Source organism: Hyla sarda, chromosome 1 (genome assembly GCF_029499605.1).
Source record: "Hyla sarda isolate aHylSar1 chromosome 1, aHylSar1.hap1, whole genome shotgun sequence".
Lineage (NCBI taxonomy): Eukaryota > Metazoa > Chordata > Amphibia > Anura > Hylidae > Hyla > Hyla sarda.
The window spans coordinates 327,986,064-328,000,965 of NC_079189.1; positions in this window are offsets into that span (position 1 = coordinate 327,986,064).

The window sequence follows — 14,902 nt, forward strand, 5'->3', positions numbered from 1 at the left end:
TCATGTTTTATCTATATCTTTGTGCTAGAAGTATGCTGCTGTATTCTCCTGTTGCTGTATATTTAGCCCAGCAGCCTGCACCTGTAAGCCAGGTCCATATAATAGTTTGGAATCAATAGTGCTGGCCAACTTATTCTTTGTTTAGATAGGTAGGTAGCTATGCAAGTAGGTAGGTAAGTAGATATGGAGGTAAGTTCATAGGTAGGTAGCAAGATAGCCAGGTAGGTAAGTGGGTAGCTATATATGTAGGTAGGTAGCTGGGTAGCTAGATAGATAGGTAGGTAGCAAGTAGCTAATTAGGTTGCTATGTAGGTATGTAGCTATGTAGGTAGATAGCTACGTAGGTAGGAAGCTATGTCGGTAGGTAGCCAGGTGGCTAACTAGGTGGGTAGGTAGCCAGGAAAGTAATAAGGTAGGTAGCCAAGTAGGGAAGTAGCCAGGCAGTTAATTAGGTAGGTTGCCAGGTAGGGAAATAGACAGTTAGGTAACTAGGTAGGTTGCCAGGTAGGGAAATAGTCAGGTAACCAGGTATGGAAATAGCCAGGGAGGTAACTAGGTAGGTTGCTAGGTAGGGAAATAGCCAGGCAGGTAACTTGATAGGTTGCCATGTAGGGAAATAGTCAGGTAACTAGGTAAGTTGCCAGGTAGGGAAGTAAATAAAAATAGAAGATGGAAGGCACTCACCTGACTTCTAGACACCTTTAACTGAGCAAACCGTTGAAACACTTATACCCTCAGTGTTACAAAGTAATCTATATATATAACACTCAACGTGTGTGTGTGTGTGTGTATGTATGTGTGTATGTTCCACAAAAACTTTCAAATGGCTAAAGATATTAACTTATATATCAACAACAAACATAGGATAGGTCATTTCACCCTTACTCACCCCCATTTTCCAGGGGCGGGGCTTATCTTTAAAGTCCCATGCAAGTCAATGGGAAATATATGTTACTGCATAACTTCCAAACGGCTGGAGATATTTCGATAATACTTGGTCACATGTTACTTATATGTCCACTTAAAATATAGGATAGTTAATTTAACCCTTAACTACCCCCATTTGTGAGGGTCAGTTTTTTTTTTTTTAAGTCCCATGCAAATCAATGGGAAATGTATGTTCCCATATAACTTCTGTACGGCTGGAGCTATTTCAATACCTGGTACACATATTATGAGTCGGGATATGAGGACGGGATGGGAGGTCGGGATAGGTGGTTGGGATAGGAGGTCTAGATAGGAGGTAGGGATAGGAGGACGGGATGTGAGGACGGGAAAGGAGGTCGGGATAGGAGGACAAGATAGGAGGATGGAATAGGAGGTCAGGATAGGAGGTCGAGATAGGAGGATGGGATAAGAGGTCGATATATGAGGACGGGAAAGGAGGTCGGGATAGAAGGTTGGGATAGGAGGACGGGATAGGAGGTTGAGATAGGAGGTCGGGATAGGAGGTCGGGATAGGAGATCAGGATAGGAGGTCGGGATAGGAGCTCGAGATTGGAGGTCGGGATAGGAGGACGGGATAGGAGGAGGGGATAGGAGGTCGAGATAGGAGGACAGGATAGGAGGATGGGATAGGAGGACGGGATGGTCGGGATAGGAGGATGGGATAGGAGGACGGGATAGGAGGTCGGGATAGGAGGACGGGATAGGAGGTCGGGATAGGAGGTCGGGATAGGAGGACGGGATAGGAGGTCTGGATGTGGGGTTGGGATATGACAACAATATATGAGGACTGCATATGAAGCTAAAAGCTTCCTCCTTTGTTTATTTTCCTCCCCAAAAAGGATTAGGAAGGAAAAACCGGGCAACGCCGGGTACTCAGCTAGTATGAATTATAAAGTATGAAAAAGGTACAATGCTCCAAGTTAGATGGAATCAATTTTTCAAATAGTGGGTTTAATATATGAATTAACAAAGTAAAAAAAAGCCTTCAGATAAGCCACAGGGGCCTTGTGGTTTACTTCAGGCTAAACAATTATAATAAAATCTTAAAATGTAATAATATCTAAAATACCATAAACATATATAACAATAATGCTGAAGAAGTATGAGAAACGGAGGGAGCACTCACGGTTCAGGAGAAAAGGTAGGTGGAGGCTTTATTCAGTGTTCGGTGCAAAGACAGGCTGCAATCAGCGGGACGCCAAGGAACCTCAGACAACAGGTGAACAGCTGCTTTCGCACTGCTCAAGCAGTGCTTCGTCAGACCAACCCCTTCCGGCACCTGGATCCAGGTAAGTACACTTCCCGGGGCCACGTAACGGAAGGGGGTGTTACAAAACAGTTAGTTAACATAAAAAGAATTAAAGTTGTGATTAACAAACAAATTTGAAAATGATTATAACACATTATTCCTTAACGGCTAGATTAGACAGAAACTAAATGAAAACATTAATTTCAAATCTGTCATTGAGTCCTGGGTTTCCCAGTGCGTTTGTCTTGAGAATCCAAGTTCCTTCCTTTTTGGTACATGTATGGTACATGTATCCACTCCATTCGCTGCGTGCACTCTTTCTATTCCTAGGAATTTCCGAGCTAGAGGGTCAGAATTATGTGATTCCCTTACATGTTGGATAAGTCTCGGGGAGCCTTTTCCCATTTTAAGGGAATTTACATGCTCCCGAAATCTAACATTTAAAGCCCGGGTAGTACACCCAATATAAAATTTAGGGCAGGTGCAGCGAATGGTGTAGACCACGTTTTTTGTCCGACAACATATAAAGTCCTTTTGTGGGACTTCTATGCCCCCCAAAGATACAAATTTGTCTGTGCAACAATATGTGCACCAATTGCAACTGCCGCATTTATGGGTCCCCTTTAATGTCTGTTTAGATAACCAGGTTTTTTCAGTGCTATTTTTTAGATCACTCCTTACCAGGAATTTTTTTTAGGTTTTTTGACCTTTTAAAGGTTATTAGGGGAACGACTACTTCAACATTGTTTTAAATCTGGGTCATTTTGTAGTAGAAACCAATTCCTAGTTATCGTTTTTCTGATTCTATCTGCTAGAGGGCTGTATACAAAGGAAAAAGAAAACCTTGCCTTGTTCTTTTCTGTATTTGACAGTTTTTTTTGAATTTCTTCTGAATTTCTTGTTCTTAAGTAGTTCGTTCCTATCAGAATTATAGGTTTTTTGAAAGGCTTCATTCAGAACTTTTTCTGGGTAACCCCTTTGTTTTAGCCTCGCCTGCAATTCCCTAGCTTGCACCACGAAATCCTCCTCGCGACTATTAATTTGCCTCAATCTGAGGAATTGCCCGTAAGGGACAGCTTTTTTCACGTGTAGTGGATGATAGCTCTCGTAGTGCAGTAGGGAATTGCAGGCGGTGGGTTTACGGTACCCTTGAGTTGTAAAACCTTCATGTGACAGGATTACTTTGACGTCTAAAAATTCGAGTTCGGTCCCTCCAATTTTCCAAGTGAATTTTAAATTTAGATAATTTTCATCGTTCAGGGCAGACACGAAGTCCACAAAGGTGGACTCCGTGCCTGTCCAAGCGATGAAAATGTCATCAACAAATCTATGATAACATGCTATTGAACTAATGAATTTGTTCCTTTCTGAAAAAATTAACTTTTTTTCTAGCATGGCCACGTACAAGTTTGCCAGGAAGCAAGCCACGGGTATCCCAATGGCTACGCCTCCCACCTGTGTATACCACTCGTTATTAAACTTAAAGACGTTTGAGGACAATACTAATTTCAGGGAATCGCAGACAAAGTTGACGTAAGTGGAGCTTTTCCCAGAGCCATCCAAAAACTCCCTGATAGCCTCCACACCCAATCCTTGTGGAATACTGGTGTAGAGGCTCTCAATATCGATCGAGACCAAAATACACTTCTCTGGTACAGTGAGGTTTCGGATGGCTCTGAGGAAGTCATTAGTGTCCTTCACAAGGGCAGGGATCTCCAAGAGGAGGGGATGGAGCAACCAGTCGATATACTGGGAAAGAGGTTCCATTGGAGTCCCCAACCCGGAGACAATCGGTGTCCCGGGTGGGGACTCCAATGTTTTATGTACTTTGGGAAGATAGTACCAAACTGCTTCTCTAGGATTTTTGAGAAGCAACTTTTCCGCAAGTCTTTTTAAAATGATGCCTTTTTCCATATAAGACCTTAGATGTGTTCTGATTTTATTGTTAATTCCGACAAGGGGGTTACTACCTAATTTCTGGTAGTGTAAGGGATTCCCCAATTGCCTAGGCCACTTTTACTTTTTTTCTAGCATGGCCACGTACAAGTTTGCCAGGCTGCAAGTCCCCATGGCTACGCCTCCCACCTGTGTATACCACTCGTTATTAAACTTAAAGACATTTGAGGACAATACTAATTTCAGGGAATCCCTGGTAAGATATCAACTTGTCTCTCTATGCCCATCTGGGCATTGTGAGTCCCTAGTGCAGCGACAGCTTTCAGCGAGGTTGGAAAAGGTAGATGGTTGAAAAAAGTGTTTTTTTTTTTAAAAAAGCAAAAAAAATAAAAAAAAATTTTTTTGCAGCTGACTTCACCATAGGTACCCTTAGCTGCATGACCCGGGCCCTATTCGAGCATCAGGGCATTGTGGTCTGCCCTCTATGTTTTCTTGGGGTGTAGAGAATTTTTTCCCCAATGACGGTGTGTGATTGTAAATCACACCGTTTTTTAGTTCACGCACCGAACACACACACATCCCCCCCCCCCTACATTCCCCGCCACCCCCATAGAAAAAAAAGAAAATGGTCTGCCAGGCATGTTCAGTGGAGGAGGCATATGCCTTTATTGCCTCTGACACCGAATCTGCCAGTGAGGATGAGGAAGATCCCACTATCTTGTTGTCATCCTCGTCCTCCTCATCATCAAGTAGTGATCATGAGCCCCTACGAGGTGGCGGAGACACCGCCGGGTGAGGCCACAAACCCCCGTACAAGTGATCCAGTGCCCCACACTAGTACGAGTGACCCTGCCACCCGTACTAGTAGTTCGACCCCCAGACAACTTTACCGATGCCCCCTACCGGTGAACCTGTCTGGAGAGCCCCAGAGGACTATCAGCCTGGGATTCTTGAGTTTGTTGGTGATTCAGGAATCCAGATTGACATTGTCGGGTTCACTGAAATTGACTTTTTTAGTTTTTTTTTTTCAGTGACGACATTGTCAATCTAATGGTGGAGCAGACAAACCTGTACGCCCAACAGTTTGTTGACCACCTCCCAGATTCACTTTTGGCTAGGCCCAATGGATGGTTCCCCGTCAGTGCAGCCGAAATGAGGAAGTTTTGGGGCTTAATAGAAAAACCCCAGAGTCAGGCAATACTGGAGTGGGAACATCCTCTACCAGACCCCACTCTACAGTATGGCCATGACATGGGGATGTTTTGAGGCCATACGGAAATGCCTGCATTACGCTGATTATGCAGCATGTCTCCCCCAAGGTAATCCTGCATAGGACTGCCTGTACAAAATCAGGCCAGTCATCGATCACTTTGGGGCCAAATTTTGGGAGGCCTACGTACTCCAGAGGGAGGTCTCTATTTATGAGTCTCTCATTAGTTTTAAAGGAAGACTCATCTTCCGCCAGTATATCCCCATTAAGCGGGCGAGGTATTGCTTGAAACTCTAAAAACTTTGCGAGAGTACCTCAGGGTACACTTGCAAGTTTAGAGTGTTCAAGGGGCGGGATTCCCATATTGAACCACCAGAATGTCCCCCCACTCTGGGTGTTGGCGGGAAACTCGTGTGGGACCATGTGCACTTACTGCTGGATAAGAGTTACCACCTTTACATGGATCATTTTCATACCAGTATCCCTCTGTTCAAATCCCTCGCCGCCAGATCCACGTCCGCTTGTGGGACTGTGTGAAAGAATCAAAGAGGCCTCCATAAAAATTTCCTCCAGACACCTATCCCCAAGGGTGCAAGCAGAGCCCTTAACAGAAAATCTGTTTCTGGTCAGGTATAAGGACAAGAGGGATGTCCTTATGCTGACCACAATTCACGGTAATGGCAGCACCCTTGTTCCTGTGCAAGGTACCGTGACATCGGTCCTGAAGCCTTATTGTATTGTGGCGTACAATCAGTATATGGGGGGAGTTGATCTCTCTGATCAAGTCCTCAAGCCATATAATGCCAGGCGGAAAACCCGGACATGGTACAAAAAAGTTGTGGTCTACCCGGTCCAAGTTGCCATGTACAACTCTTTTGTACTGTCCCAGTATGCTGGCAACACAGGGACATTCCTTGAGTTCCAAGTCCTCAAGGCCCTAATCTTTGGCGACCGGGAAAGAGCAGGCCGAAGTTCCCTTCGAACTGGAAATGTAGGTGCCAGGATCGTCCCAGGCCAACACTTTCCAGGTGAGGTCCCCCTCTCTGGAAAGAAGGGACGATCCCAGAAAAAAGGCAGAGGTTGTCACAGGTGGGGGATCTGGAAGGACACCACCACTTAGTGTGACACTTGCCCCGATCATCCGGGTCTCTGGATTAACAATTGCTTCAGGGAGTATCACACTTCCATGGAGTACTAAATTTATAATCCCCTTACCCCATTTTAATTTCCCATAATTTGACCCCAGTGTACCAGTCCACAGTACATTACAAATTTTAAACCCATGAACCACAAAATTGCCCCAAAAAAAACCTTCACCAAAGAACCCTGATTAGACCTCTTGGGGTATTTTTTTTTTTAAAAATGGGCCATGGGTCACTGGGGGTTTGCATGTTGCCTCAAATGCGCAGTGCTGTAAGGAACGGCCACAACCATCACATTTCTAGAATGATGATTCAGAGCATAAGGTTTGGGGCGGGCATAATTTTTACTTTTGGCTATGCTCTGGGTCATCATTCTGGGTTACATAAATTGTTTATCAGTAGTAAAATTAAAATTAAAAGTTTCCCCAAAATACACTTAATCTATTCCTTGAAAATAAATTTAGGAAACACCCGTCTGTTCAAAATGTCCACTTCACCCCTATACACCTTCCCCATGGGGTGTACTGTCTGTAATAGGGTCACATGTGGGTGTTCCTTTCTTTTATTTTCATCTGAATGAATGTAACTGTCAGCTACTGATAGGTCTGTAAGAAACATAAGCCTTAAATGCAAATAGAGTTCCCTTTCATGAGCCTTGTCAACAATTTGGGCTCACATGTTGGTTGTTCCCAGAATGATGAAGCAGAGCATAGGTTGAAAATTGCAATTTTCATTTTTCCAAAACTACACTTCACCCATTCCTGGAAAATAAATTTAGGAAACACCTGTGCATTCAAAAGGTCCACTTTACCCCTATACCCATTCCTCATGGGGGGTACTGTCTGTAATGGTGTCACATGTGGGTGTTTTTTTGCTTTATTTTCCTCTGAATATATGTAACCGTCAGCTACTGATATGCCATAGGCCTCAAATACGAACATAGCTCTATGACTCTTGAGCCTTGTTGTGCGTCCGCACAGCACGTTATGTCCACATATGGGGTACAAAGCAATGAAGGGGGAGGAGGGGATTTTCTCATATTACCCCTTGTGCAAATGAAAAATTTGGGGTAACACCAGCATTTTAGTGAAAAAAATCAATTTTTTCATTTTCACATCCCACTTTAACCCCTTGAGGACGGGGGCATTTTTCATTTTTGCACTTTAGTTTTTTCCTTTTCATAACGCTTTCAATTTTCCACCTACAGACCCATATCAAGGCTTGTTTTTTGTGCCACCAATTTTACTTTGTAATACCCTCAAATCATTTCACCACCAAATCTATGGCGAAACCAGAAAAAAATATTTGTGAGGCAAAATTGAAAGAAAAATTATAGGCAGTGCACTTTTCGGTAAAAATTACACCTTATATTTATTCTGTAGGTCCATATGATTAAAACGATACCCAACATACATAGGTTTGATTTTGTTTTACTTTTTTTAACCCCTTCCCGCTATAGGACGTATGCATGCGTCCAAACATCTGACACGTTTGCGCAATTGGACGTTTGCATACGCCTTGCGATCTCCGGCACTGCCGCGGGCAGCGCAGGAGATCGGCAACGGGACACGGCTGTTAACAGCCGGAGTCCCGCCGCAGCTGCTGGAGCCACGATCGCGCCGTTCCTGGCAGCATTAACCACCTAGATGCCGTGATCAATCCTGATCACGGCATCTATGATGTTGACAGGGGGACCACTCTCCCTCTATTCACCAACGGCGACACCGCGAAAAATTAAAAAAGCCTCTCCCCCAATAAAGTTTTGAATCACCCCTTTTACCTATATTAATTTAAAAAAAAGGTTAAAGAACGATAAATAATAAACATATTTGATATCGTCGCGTGCGTAAATGTCTGAACTATAAAAATATAATGTTAATGATCCCCTACAGCAAACGGCGTAAACATAAAAAAAAGTCAAAAATTTCTGCTTTTTTGTCACATCAAACTGCAAAAATTTATAAAAAGGAAATAAAGAAATAAATACAGAAAATTAAGAAAGTTGAAGGTGGTCAGATTAGGGCAGCATGAAAACGAAACACCCCTACCCCCTAAATTTGCTAAATTATGATTTTTGTTTAACTTTGCTTACACAAAAAAAAAAAAATTGTGCTTACCATACATTTTAGGGTAAAATACATGATGCCATTACAAAGTACAACTGGCCCTCCCATAATCCTCTCAGCTGATCAGGACACCGCGGTTTTACCGCAGTGGTCCCGATCAGCTCCCCTAAGCTGCCGGGGCTGTATTTTCTTTATTTTAGACAAAGTTGATCACGGTGTCTAATAGGATAATGCTAGGCATCACCGTGATCAGTGATGTCTGGCATTAGACACGGATCACGGTGGCAGATAGCGAACCGGGCCCGACCCGCTATGACGTGGGGTCAGCTTGTACAGGTGTACAGGTATGCCCTTGTACATCTGTACAGGTACGCCCTTCGTCCCCAAGAGGTTAATGAACATTTATCAAACACCTGGTTGGTGTTAAATGGGCACTGTCATACATTTTTTTTTTGCTATTGCACTCTTTATGGTAAATAACAAATCTTTCTAATGTACTTTGTTAGCCTTTGTAATGCCTTAGCTAATCATAGTTCAGTTCACACTGAACTGCCCTGGGCTGTGTGTAGCAGAGTGAGGAGGAAGTTCTCTCCTCTATGGCTTCAGATGATTTCACGCCTGCTGGGTAACGCTCCTTCCCAGTCTGTGAATCTAACTGAGACTGAGCAGAAAATACAGAGCAATATAAAAATAATAAAAATAAAGGTAGGGGGTGGTTTATCATGAAGGGGGCAGTGAACTGGAAGGATTATGGAAAGAAAGAAAAATTTGGGGTAATACTAGCATTTTAATGCAAAAAATAATTTCCTTTTCATGGCCCACTTTAATGAAAGTTCATCAAGCACATATGATGTGTTAAGGCTCACTGTACCCCTTGTTACGTTCCTTGAGGGGTGTAGTTTCCAACATCATGGGGGCTTCCTAAATGGGACATACCCCCCAAAAACCATTACAGCAAAATGCTCCAAAATCCCAAAGTTGTTCCTTCCCTCCTGAGCCATGTTGTGTGCCCGCAGAGCACTTTACATCCACATATGAGCTATTTCCATACTTGAAAGAAATTGGGTTAAAAGTTTTGGGGGGCTTTTTCCCTTATACTCCTTGTAAAAATTAACAAAATGGGGCTAGAAGAATATTTAAGTGTAAAAAAATTTGATTTTGAGTTCTCTCCACATTTTTGCTATTCCTGTGAAACACCTAAAGGGTTAACAAACTTTCAGAATGTCATTTTGAATACTTCGAGGGGTGCAGTTTCTATAATGGCGTGATTTATTAGAGTTTTCTTAATGAAAGGCCCCTGAAATCCACTTCAAACTTAACTGGCCCATGAAAAATTCAGATTTAGAATTTTTCGTGAAAATTTGGAAAATTGCTGCTATACTTTGAAGCCCTCTAACGTTTTCAAAAAGTAAAAACATGTCAACTTTATGATACCAACATAAAGTAGACATATTGTATATGTGAATCAACATATAATTTATTTGGTATGTCCATTTTCCTTACAAGCAGAGAGTTTCAAAGTTAGAAAAATGTAAATTTTCAAAATTTTCATGAAATTGAAGTAAAAGCATCCCAGAGTTATTAATGTATTAAAGTGACAGTGGTCAGATTAGCAAAAAAAATTCTGGTCCTTAAAGGGGTACTCCTCCACTAGACATTTTATCCCCTATCCAAAGGATAGGGGGGATAGAGGATAAGTTGCCTGATCGTGGGGTCCCACTGCCGGGACCCAATGCGATCTCTGCTGCAGCAACGCACTCATCAGGTGCACGGAGCGAACTTCGCTCAGTGCCTGATGACTAGCGATTCGGTGCTGAAGTCACGCCCTCTCTCTCAATGCAAGTCTATAGGGAGGGGGCCTGATGGCCATGACATCATGAGCCTCCGGTGCAGCAGCCAGCCTTCTAAATGAACACCAGATGCTGCAGATAGATTGCGGGGGTCCCAGCGGCGGGCCCCCACGATCAGACATCTTATCCCCTATCCTGCTGCCATACACCCATAATGCATATTGCCACCCTATATTGTGGCAAATCAACAAAATCTAAACATAAATCATGCCTCCAGGTAAAGAGAACTTATGAAGGTCCCGAGGATCAAATGGACATCTCCATCTGGACAAACTTCAGAGCTGATACTAAGGAAGCTTTTCCATGCCAAACAAGGGACATAATTGTTTGCCTTGTGACACCTCTTGAGTGCCATATGCTAGGTAGTGATTTTTATGGGTATTATGGGTAAAATTTATATAACTGTTCTATTTATATGCAAATTTTTTGGCAACAACATTACTTGATTAAATGAATGCATAAAACAATTGAATGTATATTTCTGGGAATAGCCATATGGAATATGAAACTTCCTTTGGATCAGGCTTTCCAGTCAGTTAAGGCCATGTAATTTGTCAATGTCTGAATGGTTGTGGAGAGTCAGATGTATATTACTTATTTATATCTTAACTTTTTTTATGAATGCAAATGCCTGAGTGACTGCTCAAGCTTACCCATTACATTTAAAAAAATAAAATAAAATGATTAAATGCCTTTTACAATGTGTGGATAAAATTTCAGGAAAAAGTTGGATAGTCCAAAATAAATACTTACCACAAGATCTAAGCACAGTTGAAGTGATCAGGGAGACAAGACCAAGCTACTTTCTTTAAATGCAGCACTTATATCATTACTTTAGATAACTGACAGATAGGTATCTATATTCCAATAACGGACAAAAATGCACACATAAAATAAAATACGCCAGTTGATTTTACACTGTTTAAACATACCCTTTCCTGAATATTAGCATCGATTAAAACATGTCTGTAATATTCTAATGACCAGAATCTGATTTTTTTTTTTTCACGTCCCACTTTAACAAAAGTTTCTCAATCACCTGTAGGGTGTTAAGGCTCACTATACCCCTTGTTACGTTTCTTGAGGGGTTTAGTTTCCCAAACAGTGTGCCATGTAGGTAATTTTTTTTTTGCTGTACTGGCACCATGGGGGCTTCCTAAATGTGACATGCCCCCCAAAAACCATTTCAGCAAAATTTGCTCTCCAAAATCCCATTGTCGCTCCTTTCCTTCTGAGCCCTGTAGTTTGCTTGTAGAGCACTTTACATCCACATATGAGGTATTTCCTTACTCAAGAGAACTTAGGTTACACATTTTTGTTGGCTTTTTCTCCTGGGTCTGCAAGAACATGTTATTGCAAAAAAATGAATTTTCTCCTCCACATTGCTGCTATTCCTATGAAACACCTTAAGGGTTAGCAAACTTTCTGAATGTCATTTTAAATACTTTGAGGGGTGCAGTTATTATAATAGGGTCCATTATGGGGTATTTCAAGCATACAGACCCTCAAATCCACTGCAAACTGAACTGGTCCTAAAAAATTCTGGCTTTGAAATTTTCGTGAAAAATTGAAAAATTGCTGCTATATTTTGAAGCCCTCTAATGTCCTCAAAAAGTAAAAACATTTCAACTTTATGATGCAGACATAAAGTAGACATATTGTGTATGTGAATCAATATATACCGTATTTATCGGCATATAACACGCACTTTGTAGGCTAAAATTTTTAGCCTAAAGTCTATGTGCGTGTTATACGCCGATACCGCCCCAGGAAAGGCAGGGGGAGAGAGGCCGTCGCTGCCCGCTTCTCTCCCCCTGCCTTCCCTGGGGTCTAGAGCCGTGCTGCTGGCCCTTCTCACCCCCTGGCTATCGGCGCCACTGCCTGTTCTGTCCCCCTGACTATCGGTACCGGCGCTGCACGGCACGACGCATGACGTCAGTGCGCCGTGCATAGCAACGACGCAGGGAACGCACGCCGGAGGCCTGCAGCAGCGCGGACCCAACCCAGGTAATTATGCCACTGGGGATGGGGGAGGCAAAGGGGCAGCGGCACCGGCAATGGGTGCCGCTGCCCCTTCTCTCCCCCTGGCTGTCGGCACTGCTTCTCTCCCCCTGGCTATCGGCGCCGGCAATGGGGCGCCGGCACCGATAGTCAGGGGGACAGAACGGGCAGCGGCGCCGATAGCCAGGGGGAGAGAAGGGCCGGCAGCAGGGCTCTAGACCCCAGGACAGGCAGGGGGAGAGAAGCGGGCAGCGACGGCCTCTCTCCCCCTGCCTTTCCTGGGGATGTATCGGGGTATACACGCGCACACACGCACCCTCATTTTACCATGGATATTTGGGTAAAAAACTTTTTTTACCCAAATATCCTTGGTAAAATGAGGGTGCGTGTTATAGGCCGGTGTGTGGTATACCCCAATAAATACGGTAATTTATTTGGAAATTCAAGTTTCCTTACAAGCAGAGAGCTTCAAAGAAACATTTTGGAATTTTTCACCAAGAAATGATGCAAGTATCGCAAAAAATTTACCACTATATACCACTAATAAAGTAGAATATGTCTCGAAAAAACTATCTTGGAATCAAATTCATAAGTAAAAGCATCCCAGAGTTATTAATGCTTAACCCCTTAATGACCTGTGCCGTAAATGTGCGGCACTGCATAGTGCTACTTAGCACAAAGCGACATACATTTACGTTGCGGATGTGCCGCGAGTGCAGGAGCTGCGCTCGCTTTATTCACAGCAGGTCCCGGTGGCTGTCAGCAGCAGCAGACCCGCCGGTAATGGTGGACATCAGCGATCGCGCTTATTTCCGCTTTTAACCCCTCAGATGCCGTGATCAATACAGATCACGGCATCTGCGGCAGTGAGGCACTTAAAATGGCTGATCTAATCCCCCGCGGCACTGTGCCTGGAGGATCAGATCAGCCAAGATGGCAGACGGAGGTCCCCTTACTATGCCCTATGAATAGCACTGAACAGTATTAGAAATCAAATGTTTGCTATAAATAGTCCCCTATGGGGACTAAAAAAGTTTTAAAAAAATGTAAAAAAAAGTGAAAAAAATAAAAGTGAAAAAGCCCCTCCCCGAATAAAGTTTTAAATCGCCCCTTATCCCCATATTAATAGAAAAAAGTGTAAAAAACTATAAATAATAAACATATTTGGTGTTGTCACGTCCGATTCTAAATAATATTATGTTAATGATCCCCTACGGCGAACGTCGTAAACGTAATAAAAGAAAGTCCAAAATTTCAGCTTTTTTGTCACATCAAACTGGAATTTTTTTTTTATAAAAAGTGATCAAAAAGTCACATATACGCAAAAGTGGTACTACAACATACTACAGATCATGGCGCAAAAATTAGCCCTCACACATCCCTGAATACGGAAAAATAAGAAAGTTAGTCAAACTAGGGCAATTTTAAACATAGTCTCGGCTACAGACGTTAAATCCGCATCCTGGTTCATTATTCAACAGGATGCGGATTTAGCATCTGTAGCCAAGACTTTTCCAGTTATAACATACAAAAAGAACAAAACCATAAAAGAGTATATTCAGAGAAAGAAAGTACTGCAAGGGAAAAAAACTAACTGGTTATTGGACACCAGACTCCTGGGCAATCATGCTTTCGGGTCTTGCTCGTTTTTCCCGTTCAACATGAAATCTGAGGTGTTCAAATTAGTCAGTTACACGGTTCATGTCAATCAATGCATAACCTGTAGGTCGGACTATGTGGTATATAGCCTAATATGCACATGTGACTTATACTAAATAGGCAAGACAATACGGCCCCTTTTTCACAGAATTAGGGAACACTTTCATTCTCTAAGGACAGGAATTGGATCAGCACGTTTTATAACGCATATGGCCGAAGTGCATAGCAATGATACAAATGTGGTCCGGTTTTCTGCCCTGGAAAGAGTCAAAAGCGCAATCCCTGGTAAAGACAGACATCAGATACTACTACTCAAAGAGGCTCGCTGGATCCTCCAATGCTCCTCTTGGTCTGAATGACCGACAAAAATTTTCGGCCCTTTTATGAAGATATTTTTATGTATTTTCAGTATAGCTGTTACCTGCTATTGGATAGGGTTTTAGCTCTCTTGTGCACTGGTTTGTAATGTGTTAATTCTGTTTTTCTTTATTTTCACTATGGTTACTGGTCACATGGTTATTTAAGCTCCCCTGTCCTGCTAAGTCACACGCCAGGGGGCCTGACGAAGCGCAACCGCGCAATATGGACCGTCACCCTGTGTGACTGCTAGACCCCCCGCTTAAGATCTTATCTGCCTTCCCTGCATTGCTGATGTTCATGTCTGCGTGAAAATGTTGAAATAAAGAAGCTCTTGTCTGCATCTAATTTGGGGTGAGTGCTCCGTTATTACTGCCTCTCTCTACAATAATAGAAATGTATGTAACCATGGATATAATTTTAATCGTATTGACACAGAGACTAAAAACAATGAACATTTTACCTTAAAGTATACAGCGTGGAAACGAAAAACCCCCAAATTTACCAAATTATTATTTTCATTT